Here is a 15440-nt window from a genome sequence, read left to right on the forward strand (position 1 = left end):
AGAACACCATCCCAACCGTGAAGTACGGGAGTGGCAGCATCATGTTGTGGGGGTGCTTTGCTGCAGGAGGGACTGGTGCACTTCACAAAATAGATGGCATCATAAGGACGGAAAATTATGTGGATATATTGAAGCAACATCTCAAGACATCAGTCAGGAAGTTAAAGCTTGGTCACAAATGGGTCTTACAAATGGACAATGACCCCAAGCATACTTCCAAAGTTGTGGCAAAATGGCTTAAGAACAACAAAGTCAAGGTATTGGAGTGGCCATCACAAAGCCCTGACCTCAATCCTATAGACAATTTGTGGGCAGAACTGAAAAAGTGTGTGCGAGCAAGGAGGCCTACAAACCTGACTCAGTTACACCAGCTCTGTCAGGGGGAATGAATCAAAGTTTACCCAACGTATTATTGGAAGCTTGTGGAAGGCTACTCGAAATGTTTGACCCAAGTTAAACAATATAAAGGCAATGCTACCAAATACTAATTGAGTGTATGTAAACTTCTGACTCATTGGGAATGTGATGAAAGAAATAAAAGCTGAAATAAATAATTCTCTCTACTATCATTCTGACATTTCACATTCTTAAAATAAGTGGTGATCCTAACTGACCTAAGACAGGGAAGTTTTACTTGGATTAAATGTAATGAATAGTGAAAAACTGAGTTTAAATGTATTTGGCTAAGGTGAATGTAAACTTCTGACTTCAACTGTACAAGCCCTTAACCAACAATGCAGCTAAGAAAATACTAACAAAAAAAGAGAGATAAGAATAACAAATAATTAAAGAGCAGCAGTAAATAACAATAGCGGGACTATATACAGGGGGTACCGGTACAGAGTCAATGTGTGGGGGCACCGGTGTCGAGGTAATATGTACATGTAGGTAGAGTTATTAAAGTGACTATGCATAGATAATAGCAGAGAGTAGCAGCCACGTGGGCGGGGGGGTGTAAGCTTGGCCCCGGTGATGTACTGGGCCTCTGTAGTGCCTTGCGGTCGTAGGCCGAGTAGTTGCCATACCAGGCAGTGATGCAACCCTTCAGGATGCTCACGATGGTGCAACCTTTTGAGGATCTGAGGACCCATGCAAAATCTTTTCAGTCTCCTGAGGGGGAATAGGTTTTGTCATGCCCTCTTCACGACTGTCTTGGTGTGCTTGGACCATGTTAGTTTGGTGATGTGGACACCAAGGAACTTGAAGTTCTCAACCTGCTCAATACAGCCCCGTCGATGAGATTGGGAGCGGGCTCGGTCCTCCTTTTCCTGTAGTCCACAATCACCTCCCACGTTGAGGGAGAGGTTGTTGTCCTTGCACCACACGGTCAGGTCTCTGACCTCCTTATAGTCTGTCTCATCGTTGTCGGTGATCAGGCCTACCACTGTTGTGTCATCAGCAAACTTGATGATGGTGTTGGAGACGTGCCTGGCCATGCAGTCATGAGTGAAAAGGGAGTACAGGAGGGGACTGAGCACGCACCCCTGAAGGGCCCCCATGTTGAGGATCAGCGTGGCGGATGTGTTGTTACCTACCCTTACCACCTGGGGGCGGCCCGTCAGGAAGTCCAGGATCCAGTTGCAGAGGGAGGTGTTTAGTCCCAGGGTCCTTAGCTTAGTGATGAGCTTTGAGGGCACTATGGTGTTCACTTCAAAGTAAATCTCAGCTCTTAAAATTACACTCAAGAAAAACTATGATTCACTGAAGAAAAATATAAACACAACATGTGAAGTATTGGTCCCATGTTTCATGAGCTGAAAAAAAATATCCCAGAAATGTTAAAAGCTTATTTCTCAAAAATGTTTGTTTACATCCCTGTTAGTGAGCATTTCTCCTTTGCCAAGATAATCCATTCACCTGACAGGTGTGGCATATCAAGAAGCTGTTTAAACAGCATTATCATTACACAGGCCACTCGAAAATGTGCAGTTTTGTCACACAACACAATACCACAGTGCATTTGGCATGCTGACTGCTGGAATGTCCACCAGAGCTGTTGCCAGATAATTTAATGTTAATTTCTCTACCATAAGGCGCCTCCAACTTAGTTTTAGAGAACTTCGCTGTATGTTCAACCGGGGTCACAACCGTAGACTACGTGTAACACTTTACATGTTGCGTTTATATTTTTGTTCAGTATAAATAAAATCAATGAGAGAATAGTCAGATGAAATGATAATTCAAATATTGGTGCACATGGCAATCTTTCCTTAAGTGCAGAGATGTATTATAGGTAAAGAATGTGTGGGAGAATTAACGCAGCAGAAAGATCAGCATGTTAGTTCAAATCCAAGGTGGGGTCCTATTCAAAAGTCAATATTAAGTGATCATGTCAAATGTAATAATATTGTTTAAAGATTTGTACACTATTTTAGCTGAACAGCATTCCACTTACCTTAAAACCCAGATACCATTTCATTACTTTACTTAAAATGGTTTGGGTCACCTGGKACAATCAAGGGAGCTTCAGGTGACCATGACACAACAACAAAATCGTCTCCGGGACAAACTGGGAACTAGAAAAAGGTATGCAAAGGAACAGGCGCAACACTCGCTCACCATTAAACATTTGTTGTTTTATTTAAGCAAGGTTAAAAGATAAACATTTCGGCCTACATTGGCCTTAATCAGAATCATAATGTTTTTTATACACAGTATGCACATTGATTAGACACARTAAGTTTAACATAGTAGAAAACACACAAAGTCCCGGTCTTATAATATCACGTCAGTAAGCCATGAGCAGTATATGTTGGTCAAGAGCCAACGTCATTCCTGAACCTGTTGATCTCACACRTGCTCTGTCCTGTTCTAGCACAGCCATCAGATCACACAGACAGACCTTGTGCTGCAGAGCAGTGAAGCGAGGACTTGATGTTTTAACAAAAACACTAACAGAGACAGTAAAATAGGACACCCAACTCACTCGGTCTTCATCCCCTCTCACTTCACCTGCACTATTAACCTTAGCAGCACACTCAGCATTTACCACAGAATATGCAGCCCACAGGATGTACTGCAGAATGAGTAACTGCTGTAACATGTCCACTGCAAAGGGTTGTGTGAGGACAGAGATGGCATTTGGCATAAAGACTTAATATCTAGCATGACAATAACAATTCAACAACCGGGTGGGCTGTGAGCAAACTTCACATCACAGTTAGAAAATAAAAAGTTTGACTAAGACCATTTCCTTAGAATGTTTATACTGTACAACCAAAGTCAGACTTCAGGCTATACATCGATCTAAAGTTCCACTTTATGTTTGCCACAACATAAACCCTCCTGGGTTGTCATGGGTTTATTTCTGCATGGCTATTGTCTGACTCCACATGAAACCTGACCAGTGCTGTCTGTAGTGTTCAGAGAACGTCCTAGCTAGCATAGAAACACACAGAGCTTAGGGAGGAACAGCTCCCACACCACCAAGAGACAAAACATCACATGCATATTATGCACCCACACACATACCACAGAAACAGCCACACTCGTCACACAATCTGTTAAGCGCAGCTATACCTCTTCGTAGGGATTTATGGTGACAACGTTGGGCTTTTATTTGCTTTTCCCGCCGCAATTTCACCCCAGAAATGGCTTGGTCCGGCCGTATCCCTGGGCGACCCCCTTTTCACAGGGCTAACGAATGTAGCGGATGTTTCTACGCTACTGAGTGGCCAATAGGGAACACTGCAGCATGGAATCTAGCTGCCAGAGGTCACTGCTGTACTGGGCACTGGGCAGTACTGCTGTGCACAACCTCTCTCTCTCAGGCAAGCCAGCCTGAACAGCATACCAAGCAGGGGCTCACAGCTCAGTTTAAGAAATCACTGGGATTCTCTGGGCCAAAGTTTGCTGGAGCTGGAGGGACTTATTGTTGGTTATTGCTGACGGGGCACTTCGTTTGTGGTCAGCGAGTCCCAGACTGAATTATTCTTCTGCTCTCCACCCTGGTTTCACAGTTTGTGCTGGCAACTGTTGTACCCAACGATGTATTTAAACCATGGATGACTGACAGGGGGCATGTACTGAAGCCACCACGCTGCCATCTTGGTATTCGTCTTCCAGTGTAAAGAAGATTTTGGAAGCTATAGGAATGCATTTATTAATGTTCACATTAGTTTTTGACACGTTTATTATTTTACAGACACCTTAATGCATACTTTAAAATGATATTCATGTTAGCTAAACATGATTAAAAACAAGTATTTTGTTTTTGAGTACTAACGTTACTGTCCCCACTACAACCCCMAAAAATACTTAAATACATGTAATTTTGTTCTTGAAACATTTCATTGAAATATTGTAGAATTCCATTAATTCCTGTGGAGGACTGCTGGGGAGTACCAACATGGCCGACCGGTAGCTTCAAAGCCTCTCAATGGCCAACAAATAGCATCCAGGGTTTATACACATCATTGGATGTACCTAGTTTTAATTGGAGCTCCTGAACCTCAAGTTCTTTCTTATTTTTGTCAGAGCAACTAACTCAGACATGAATTAAGACTGGGGAGAAAGCTTTAAAGCTTGAGATTATAAGTAAGACTTACTTATAAAGACTCCCCAAATGTAACTTATTACATTTAACCTTCATGAACTTTGTAATATGGGGACAGAGCAGGTTGAATGTGTTGAGTGCATTCTGCAAATTGTTTCTGCTGCCATTTGGTACATTTAGGACCCCGTCTGGGCTTCCCAGTGTGTTTCCATGTGTGCCTCCTGTCCTCTTGGAGCAATATTAATTACTACACCACTGAGACTGTGCAGGGAACAGAACACTTTCCTGGTGCACATAGTTGCCTGGAGGTCAGGCCTTGGCCCTGTGATGCTGGGGAAACTGGGGAAACTCAGAGCCGACTAGGGTGGTGTCGGGGGGGTCTTTCCTGTTGCCATCGACCCAGGGCCTTGGAGACAGCCAGACAGGAAGCAGGCCCTATACCCTAGCAGTGAGCAACCCTCTCTGGGTAGCCTTTAATTTACCCCCAGGAGTGTACTTCCTGTTAGGCCCATTATCAGTMTTTGTGTAAACTACCCAAAATACCAGAAAGGGTTTTCCCTCCTAATAAAGTGTGTATAAATTGTCCTAAAGCAGTAGGGAATTAAATCAGGTAGGTATTTTCCACCATATAATGACATAATTAATCATGAAAAACAGGAGGATACCTAAACCTGACCAGATTAATAAGCCATACATCTGATTTGATGGTTTCTTTGGGAAGCCAAGTGGTATTTAGCTCATGGATGACATTTAAAACAAAGTCAAATGTAAAAACTAAGTATGGTAGATTTTATTAATGTTGTCATTATTGGTTAATAAAATGACCTAAATACTGAAATTATATAACGAACAAATTATTCAAGTTTGATGGGGTACAAAGAAACAGTCCATCACACGACTGGAAGAAATGAAGTAATTTAAAAGGTGATGTCATGTCTTACCGGCTTAGATGTGGTGGAGGCCAACAGAACAGAAGCAGTTGGACCACTTGCTGTAATGGAACAGCCTGTCAAACAAAAGATAAAAAAAACAGGGGCTGAACTTCAAGCTGACTCTTGATGAAAGATGGATGGGGACATTTTAAAGAACAAACCACATACAGCTACTGTAAAGAACAGGCACACAGCAGTGAAGGGTTCTTTGTGGGTAGATGTTTTGTAGAAGCCAGAATGGAGTCTACAGATAATGTGAAGGTAGGCTTTGTGTTTTGTGAATGAGTGAGAGTGCAGCCAAGTGGCAAATGTCATTCAGGGGGCATTAAAGGACTGGGAGATCACAGAAAACAATATTTAGCCTGACACACACAACTCTAAATTGGTAAACGAGGTCAACTGCTCCTCTGCCTGTGCGTGTGATTGTCTGCTGCGCATCTGTTTATGTATGTGTGTTTGTGTGTGTCTGTATTCACCTTTAAAAACCTCTACAGGCAGATGGCAATTGTTATCATGTTATTGAACCACCAACACATGGGAATGATACAGTGGAAAGCAGTACAAGAGGCAATGAATGCACTTGTGATGAACATAGTTTTCCCTTTGGAGTGAATTGAGCCAATGAAAATGGCAGAACAGATACTTAGTACAGCGAACCGCTGTCTATTTGGGGTCTTTGGACATACCATAGCCGTCCCATGATCAAATGGACAAAATGTCTTATGGGTGCATTTAAACACTCAATAAGCTATTCTAGCCATGATTAATACGCTACCAAGCAGAGATGTCATCCTTTTCTGGGTAATGGGCATGCCAAATCTGTCAGACCAGAGGTTAGAATGAGTCAGTGAGTGTCTAAGTGGAAAGAATGCAGGTTGACAGTGAGTGGAGCGAGAACTTCCAGTCTATTCCATGAGCTCATGCTGCATTAGGCCATGCAGGTCTGAGCGGCATCTTCCTCCATTGTCCTAGTTAACAGCAGGCCAGCTGCTCAGCCGCTCTCTCACTCTTTCTTGTGGGGCTTTTCTCTCACATGGCACTCATTCAATTACAGGCAGACCAATCAGGGCCTGGGTGCTCTGCTTCCAGCCCCAGCCACAGTCCCACTCAGTTCCCATTGCTGAGTGGCGGGTGCAAGGGGAGGGAGGTAATAAAGAGAAACAATAACTGAGGACATGGCATTTTTAAGAGACATTCTATTTTTTTTAAATAAAAAGACGAATGTATAGTCAACATGTCATTAGTTTTTGTTTTGTTGTGGCTCTCCAAACCATAAATAAGACTGAAACATAAGTTAAAGATGGCAATGAACTGTCAATTGGTATTTTTCTTTCTTCCTCGAATCTAACCCTGATCCAAGTGTTTCCTACATTCTGGGAAACCAGACTTCATACTCCACTGCTTTCGTATTGCTGTTCTCCTGTGAAACCTTAAAGGGAAAGTGTATTTATTTTTGTTGTTTCATCCAAATTGTTTTTAAATGGGTTAGCTGGTTCCTTGGCAACGTCCAGAATCTCCTGGCTAGTATTTATCATTATTGGTTAATGGAAAATAACCTTCACAAAAAAGTTAAATGTCCCTTTAAGATCCCCATGCACAGGGGATAGAGACAGAATCTCACTTTTTTGAGAGATAATACCATCTTTGAGATCTCGAGGATTATCAAAGGAGAAGAGATCTTATACGACACTCAAAGAATAGCAGGTGTGCCGACAAAGAAAAGGAACAAATCACCTCAATGCATTTTCTTTAATTTGCTGACCTTTGTACCTTTTCATAAAATCTTCAACAGATGACAGAGCTTAAAAACTGCATGCTTGGGGGTGTTAATAACGAGACTGAAAGCTTTTCAAAATACATCTGATTTAATTTAGCAGGTTGAGCTAGTCTTTCCCAAAATGTGTTATAATTACTCCATCTGTACATTCTCACAGCCTACACACTGAGTATGACCACCAGGCCTGGCCTATTAAACATCCTACACACTGAGAATGAACACCAGGGGTGGCCTATTAAAAAGGAAAGGAATACTTCATATTTGACATTAAACAGTCAGGWAGGGCGCTGATTCTATACAGTAAATCCAATGTGAGCCAGAATGGCTTCTGCCTCTAATAAGAGCGAGTTCCTCTGCTGAGCGGGTTGCCAGGTCTGTGGTGTATTCCCCCTTAGGGATGGTAGCTTTGGAGAAAGAGAGAAGAGCCCTGGTCTCCCTGGCAGATACCCTGGTACTCCCCTCCCCTTTTCCGCCTCCTTCCCCTCTCCTCCTTGGCAAAGCAATCAGCCCTACGTTTGGCCTCAATCAAATAAAATGTTTTTCTAATGATCAATTAGCCTTTTAAAATGATAAACTTGGATTAGCTAACACAACGTGCCATTGGAAAACAGGAGTGATGATTGCTGATAATGGGCCTCTGTACGCCTATGTAGATTCCAATAATAATCTGAAGTTTCCAGTTACAATAGTCATGTACAACATTAACAATGTCTACACTGTATTTCTGACAAATTTGATGTTATTTTGAAATGGACAAAAAAATAATTTTCTTTGAAAAACAAGGATATTTCTAAGTGACCCAAAACTTTTGAACGGTGGTGTGTGTGTACACACACGCCCACACACACACACACACACACACACACACACACTTGCAGCACAGGCCACATCCCAATGTCAGATCATCAGAAACTCTGAGATGCAGAAATATGGTAATGTCAAAAGCAGAGCCATGTGTTTTGATCCTTAAAACAGTGATATACTGGGCACCGTCTTGACTGGAGGCATTTTATTTGGCGTGACCCTGCATTGCTGATATCATTCGGAGGGACAGGTTACGTCGCACAAGTGGAAAAGAAATTGCAGCAATCATTCACTAGAAAAGTAACATGAAAGTGGATTTGGAGAGCACATCTTAAAAATGGCAACACTTTAATAAAGAGCAAGATAGGTGCCGAGAGCCCTGAAGGTCTATTCCAGAAACTACAGGTCATTAAATCAGAGAGGTCTATTCAGTGCTTATGGCAACGGACACATTTGGACGATCCCCAAGACATATCTGGCAATTCTGAAATCACTACAAGGCCCTGATACATTACAGTGTCAGCAGCGGAACGCATACCTATGTGCCTTATTCCACAATAATTACATTTTAATCTATAAAGCTACTAGCTAAAGCACTTTGCATACTGAGCTTGTCACCACGCAGATGGGCATGTGCATTGTATATCAAATATGACAATGCCGTTACAATACCTACAGTATGTCCGTGTCTTCATATAGTCCATCATCCCATTGGTCTGTCTATAGCCTATGAGAGAGGGACAGACAGGGGCCACCTAGGCAGCGTGGACAGCATGGGTTCAGAATTTATTACACACTAATTAGGCCATCTGTGCATTATTTATTTATTTTTATTTGACCTTTATTTAACAAGGCAAGTCAGTTAAGAATTTTTTTTTTTTAATTTAAAATTTTTTTTTTTTTACAATGACGGCCTACCCCGGCCAAACCTGAACGATACTGGGCCAATTGTGCACCGCCCTATGGGACTCCCAATCACGCCCAGATGTGATTTAKCCTGAATTCGAACCAAGGACTGTAGTGACGCCTTACACTGAGATGCAGTGCCTTAGACCGCTGCGCCACTCGGGTGCCCATTAACAGTGCAGAATATTTCAGATCAGTTATAAACACCTTAGGCATTAAAAGTGTTGGGCCAAATATCACAAAATGAGACACAAGTGCAGATAGGCTTTGATACAGTTCAGATTCTAAAAATACGCTTCACATTACAAAACATAAATTACCAAAATAACTCTTAATGGGAAAAACATGTTTCCCTGCAAGTGAAAAGCGATACATAAAAATAAACTGTTTGAATTAATCAGATAAATCACCAAGGAATCTGGTCAAAAACAGTTGCATTTGGTGCAGTAACGATTACTTAATTTTTAACCAGGTTATTAAACTCACTTTTGCCTAATTGGGTACATTTCTGCCAATACTACTGTAAATCAAGGAATATAAATCACATACTGTATACGCAACATGATCACTAAACACAAAAACACAATGCAAAAAATATAGTTCACTATCTGCAAGTGCTAGTCAAGTCAAGTGCTTCTTGACTTGTAAATTGTAAATCATTTGAATGAATACAAAATGATTAGCAAATTATGGATTAAGATTTACACACAACTAGAAGCAGCCTGTGTATGATGCACCAGCTACTTTTGTCAGCTGCCCACATCAGTGTTCCTCTTGCATGGTCTGAGAGCTCCTGTCCTCTCCTGCAGTAKCAGAAGCAGCAGTGTGCTAAGTCTCATAGTCCTGTCCCAGTCCTAAGAGTGAATGATCGGATCCTTTCCTGACTGACAATCTCTCCCCACAACCGCACTACCCTGTCCCAGCTGCTTTCCTTGCACACTGGCAACTGAGAAGCATAGCTTAAAGGGACACTTCAGGATTTTGGCAATGGGGCCCTTTATTTACTTCCCCAGAGTCATATGAACTAGTGGATACCAGTGTTATGTATCCCATAGCCAATGCTAACTAGTGCTAGCGCAATGATAACACTAGTTAGTTGACTCGAGAAACATCTTATAACTTCCTTCACACTGGACTGAGACAAAACAATGGTATCCACAAGTGTATCTGACTCTGGGGAAGTAGATACGGGGCCTCATTGCCAAAATCAAATTCAAAAGGCCAACGTACAGCCACGATGAGAGTAAAGCTACCTCTGATATGTAGTTAGTCTGGCTATCCAGCAGCCCAATTACTGTATGTCTAGCAGTGACAGTATTTCCTGATCAGTAGCTAACCATTCAAATGCAGTGACACTGGCCATTACCAAGTTGTATGTGTTATTTAGTGTACTTTAGTTTGTAAAACGGGGTACCACATACTAAAATGACTTGGTCCTGCCTCATGCCATGTGCCTGTGTAGCGTCCAATGAGTTGACTGAGCCGGTCTGTGGCAGTTCCCACGTCTGTTGGGAAAGCCAGCACTCCTAGACCCATACCCAGTCCCACAGATGCACTGGGGATGGGGGGGGGGGGTTCAATGTAAATAGTCTGGGTGGACATTTGATTAATTGTTCAGCAGTCTTATGGCTTGGAGGTAGAAGCTGTTAAGGAGCCTTTTGGACCTAGACTTGGCGGTCCGGTACCGCTTGCCGTGTGGTAGCAGAGAGAACAGTCTATAACTAGGGTGACTGTGCCCTGTGTCTGTGTCCATGTCTGTCCTGTGGTCACGTCTGCACATGGTACATCATTCTCAACCACAGTCTCTAGAAGAACAATACTCATGGAAACGCCTCGGTGAACGCTCTCATGGATTCTGATTTATCCTCACAGTTTGAGGCAGAAACCACTGGCATCCTCTCTGGACTGTGTTTTCCATTGCTTTCCATTTCAAGAATTGGCCAATGTTTTCTAATGGTCTTAAATGGGATCAAACCCTTCAAACCCAAAGGCCCAGACAATGGGTGTTTTCAGCCACTTTCCTGGTGTGCAATTTAGTTCCAGAGTTCAAGCCTAGCTCGACTCTCCGTGCGAGCTAAGCAAGCGTACAGCAGGCTACGCAGCATGCGTGGGTTCAACCCCATTTACTTGTTAAGTGGGGACCCCTCAATGTGTGAATGTGTTGTAGCAGCACCAAACAAACCCCCGCTGCCGCCCCCTGGGTGGTGGATTTAGAGGGGGACAAAGAGAGAGGGAGGGAAGGGGTTTATGGGTCAACTTGTCTGCGTCATCTCAGCTGAGGAGAGGCCAGTCCCTGGAAAAGAGGACAAGGACCTCATGACCGTAAACAAACACCAACACTAACAGGTCACTCTAGAATGTTTGGATTTCTGCAATGGTCCGAGGACTTTATCAATGTAACATTTCTCTGCGTATTGACACAGTGTTGTTATTTTAGCCAACCATTTTCACACTTCAAAAGAAGCTTGACAATTTGCCTGCTAGTTTGAGTGAGAATAGTACAGGGCTCTGGTTTGCGAAGTGGCAAGGACGTATCATGGTCTGCAGGCTTCAGTTGAGAAACTCCTTCTGGCCAACAATGTGCAGAAAGATCTAGAAATTCAAAAGGCCATCATCCTGGCCTATTGCTTTCAATCAAGAAAAATCCCTGAATCTCGCCTTCACAAAATAGCAAAAATAAGATTCCAGGATTTGTATGGGAAATGCTGATGATGGTCGTTTCCTTCCTGTGAACTGTTAGAAATCCATTAAATGTAGCTAGCTTGCAGGAAATGTTTGACTTTGTTTAGTTGCATTATGTAAGCACAAAATAATATTAAGGTCCACATTAAAATGGCCATTGCAATGTATTTGAAGAAATCTTTATTATCCTCCCTTTACAAATTGTGACTGAAATGTTAAATGCGTCGGTCGGTCAGTACAGTGCCAGCCTGCCCCGCTCATGGTTACCACTGCAAACAGGGCCCAGACAGCTTTGTATTTAGATGAGAGATGAGGACTGCTGCGGGTGTGAATTTGGAGGGCCTGTAGAGGGCACTCTTCCATCTGGATGAACAGTATAATTCATGGCTAGAGTGCAGTGATGGGGAAACTGCAGTGATGGATGCAAATAGAGCAAGCTCACAGTTAGTACAAACTGTCATACAATATCCTTCCAGTCATTTAATTAGGCTAACTGGAATTAGGCTAATCCTTTCTTTTCAAGGCACATTTCCTAATATTTATAATGTTATTTGTGAGGGAGAGGATAAAGAATCAAAATGCCTTTTCAAAACAACTCTTACAATTTTATAGCAACATRAAACAAACCAAACAGCTAATTTGCATGCAAATGAAGTGTCGGATTAAATGAGGAAAACATAAATAGTTTAACCGAAATCTCTGAGAAGAACATGGCTAAATAGGAGTTCATCTGCTAAATCAAGGAATATCCTCCTGAATGGATCTGCTGACTCGAACTGCCAGCAGCGTCACTCTGTTTTCTCTAAGATAAACACAGCGTCAAACTAATTATATTAGAGATGGGAATAATGCTAAAAGAAATATAGATGTGCACAGGCAGGCACACACACACACTGCAACAGGTAAAGGAAACGAGAGGCTTCACATACCAGATGTTTGAGTGTAATGTATTATTGATAGTCCCTGGTGAAACCACTGGGGAGGACATTCAGAACATCTATTTTAGGGTCATAAAAGGTCAACTATTTACGGAGAAGCTAGGGGGCAAATCAGACGGACATCCACTCAATACACCAGGAAAAGCATTGACATGACTGCATCTTTAGAGCATCATAATCAGTGCTTCCATTTGCTTCATATTGTGAATTTCAGTGAACCAATAAAAAGTCTGGAACCCGAATATGATTTGAGCTTGTGTTCAACTTGCAGTAATGCAATGCAGGGGAATCAGAGTGAGATTGAAAGGCAAATGACCCATGACTAGTCACTCAGCTGATGTTGGGGCAGACAGCAGGGGAAATAAGAGGCTTGGCTGTTGCTTCCAGATGCACTAATGACTGTATTTAAGCGGTGTCAAATATAGTTTACGCCAGAGCGAGCAGACCAGTCCAAAACCACGATGGCTCAAGTCAAAACCACGATGGTTGAAGTCAAAACCAGAAGGATTTTGCGAATGCAGGTGGCAGTGTGGAGTTGTGTTGTGGTAGGTGCTCAGAGGAGTTACACAAGTCAACAACAGGGATGCAGCTATCCATTCCGGTAGAGATCTATGATGCACAGTGACACAATTATAATAGGGGTTATAGGATCACATAGATCGACAGGTAGCCTAGCCCAGCGGTTAAGCCTAGCTTAGAGGTTAAGCGTGTTGGGCCAGCAACCGAAAAGTCCCTGGTTCAAATCTCTGAGTTGACTAGGTGAAATAAAAAATCTGTCAATTTGCCCATGAGCAAGGCACTTAACCCTCATTGCTCCTTTAAATTCACTCTGGATAAGATTGTCTGCCAATTGGCAAAAAATAATAATCTACATCAACAAAACTCTCCAAGTCAGAGAATGAAAAGGAAAAAGTTTTCCCTGTCAGAGCTGGGAAGTGATACATGATATAGTAATTACAGGTATAGGAGCATCTAATCAGTAGTTTATTACTTCATACACAGCAGTAAATGACAGACAGCCTAGCTGACCTCCTTCTGCAAAACATTGATAAAAAGAAGAGATGCGTTCAGAATGATATGTCTACAGTGAGGAAGCCCGGGGGAAGTCGAGAGAAGTAGCGAGAGGGAGGTCCATGTTTACCGACTTGTTTAAATTGCCACAGTGTGGTAGCCTAGCCAAGAAGCCCAGCAAGCCTTTCTTCTAGCTCACAACGGTGCTTTTGATTATAGGCCTGGCGGGAGCTTGAGGGAGAGATGGCTGTGCCTTGGCAATGAGCTTCCCTTGTCTGCCATTAGTCACACTGGGGACAACTCTCTGAGGTCCTTCACTTATAGTAGCTACTACTTCACACTGTACAGAAGAAGTGTTATGGTAGGCCTACTAAAAGCATTAGCTAGGCCACTACTTCACACTGGACAGAAATCAGACACTGTGGCTCAGGTACTAGGTTACACATTGCCATAGAATATTTCCTAGTAGTAGGTGTTTTTACAACATTATTACCATGGTTGCTACTGAAATGGATAGAAATTAACAACAGAACGATCTACATTTTTTTTTTAAATTATTTATATATTTATTGTTGTTGCACTGTTGAGAGGAGAGCTTGCAAGTAAGCTTTTCATTGTACTGTGTATCCTGTGCATATGACAAAACAAACATTGACTTGATCTGAGATGCGATGGGAGAACAGAGAGGATGAAGAAAACAAACTTTCCAGGAACTGACTGTTCCCTGCTCTGACTACTAAAGGTTATGTGAGCAACTCTGTCTGGAATAAGTGTAATTCCCCTGCTAGGTCTACTAAAGACTTTAGCTAGCTACTCGTTCACATTGGACAGGGGTCAGACTATGCTGACTCAGGGAATAGATGCTGTATTGACAAATTATTTATCCTACCCTTTACGTGGTGCTACTGCAACTCACAAATTAACATTAGAAGGGCCTGTGATGTGGGGTACAGATGTGTTCAAGTCGCAGCTGGAAAACCAACTCTTTCCTGAAAAAATAAGAWTTTTTTCCTGCTCTGAGAGAGAGACAGAGGTCAATAGTAGGAGTTGTCAGGCAATGAGCAGTGAGTGTCTGTGAGTGATAAGTGATTGATGCTACAGACTAGCCTATAAACATTAGGTTGGGACTAAATCATCTTGAGGTCAGAGCATACAGCAGATGAGCGGTAGTCCCATGATCACACACCGGTAGTCCCATGATCACCCCCCCCCCTCAATATCTCACATATGGGCTCCGTCTCTACTAATGAGAAGCCTTAAGGTTCCACTTTGTATTGTTAAATTTCACCACAGCACGATGACATCAACACTCCATAAAATATCATATTATGCTGAGGTACTTCCCAAAAAGTACATTATTAAAAACCTGTTTCATAGCCAGTTAAAATGTCACTTCGTGATCAAGAGGATCTGAATAATGAAGCCTGATGAGGRATCCATCCACCCCTAGACCTGCCTCTATCAGTCCTGTAGGAGATATAAAATATGGGCCAATTCATCAAACACAGGCCAGTCACAAACTGACTTCAACTAGCTGGCAAGCTCCTGAAACAAATCATTTCCATATAACACTCTTCGGATAGTGAGAGATTGGTTATGTATGGATATGATCATTAAAGTTGAATTGCAACCCAATATAGCAAGGGTTAGACATTAATAATATCACTTTTAAATAATATATTCACTCCAGAGAGATAGACAAGTTATCTAAAGCGACACAAAGAAATTGCTCCCTCATGCCTGACTGTGTATACTCCTTCAAGCCTCTGCTAAATAAAGGTTCACAGATACGTACTACAACTCCGAAGCCTGCTCATCTTCCAAACTCTATTTGGGTTTCCACTTTACTCTCTCCCACGACATCCATAATGTTTTAGTCTTTATAAGGACATTTC

The 15440-nt window shown here is 42.3% G+C and overlaps 1 long non-coding RNA gene across 1 annotated transcript in view; it reads right to left on the reverse strand.

The window, feature by feature from the left end:
- Positions 1–2569: 2569 nt before the first annotated feature.
- LOC111962604 (uncharacterized) overlaps positions 2570–15440 on the reverse strand; it is a 31624-nt gene continuing 18753 nt past the window's right edge. Inside the window, exons 2-3 of the long non-coding RNA XR_002877127.2 lie at positions 5437–5501; positions 2570–4085 (exon numbers count right to left, since the gene is read on the reverse strand). This is a non-coding gene — a long non-coding RNA (uncharacterized lncRNA). The remainder of the gene's footprint in view (positions 4086–5436; positions 5502–15440) is intronic.

This window comes from Salvelinus sp. IW2-2015, linkage group LG4q.1:29 (assembly GCF_002910315.2).
Source record: "Salvelinus sp. IW2-2015 linkage group LG4q.1:29, ASM291031v2, whole genome shotgun sequence".
NCBI lineage: Eukaryota > Metazoa > Chordata > Actinopteri > Salmoniformes > Salmonidae > Salvelinus > Salvelinus sp. IW2-2015.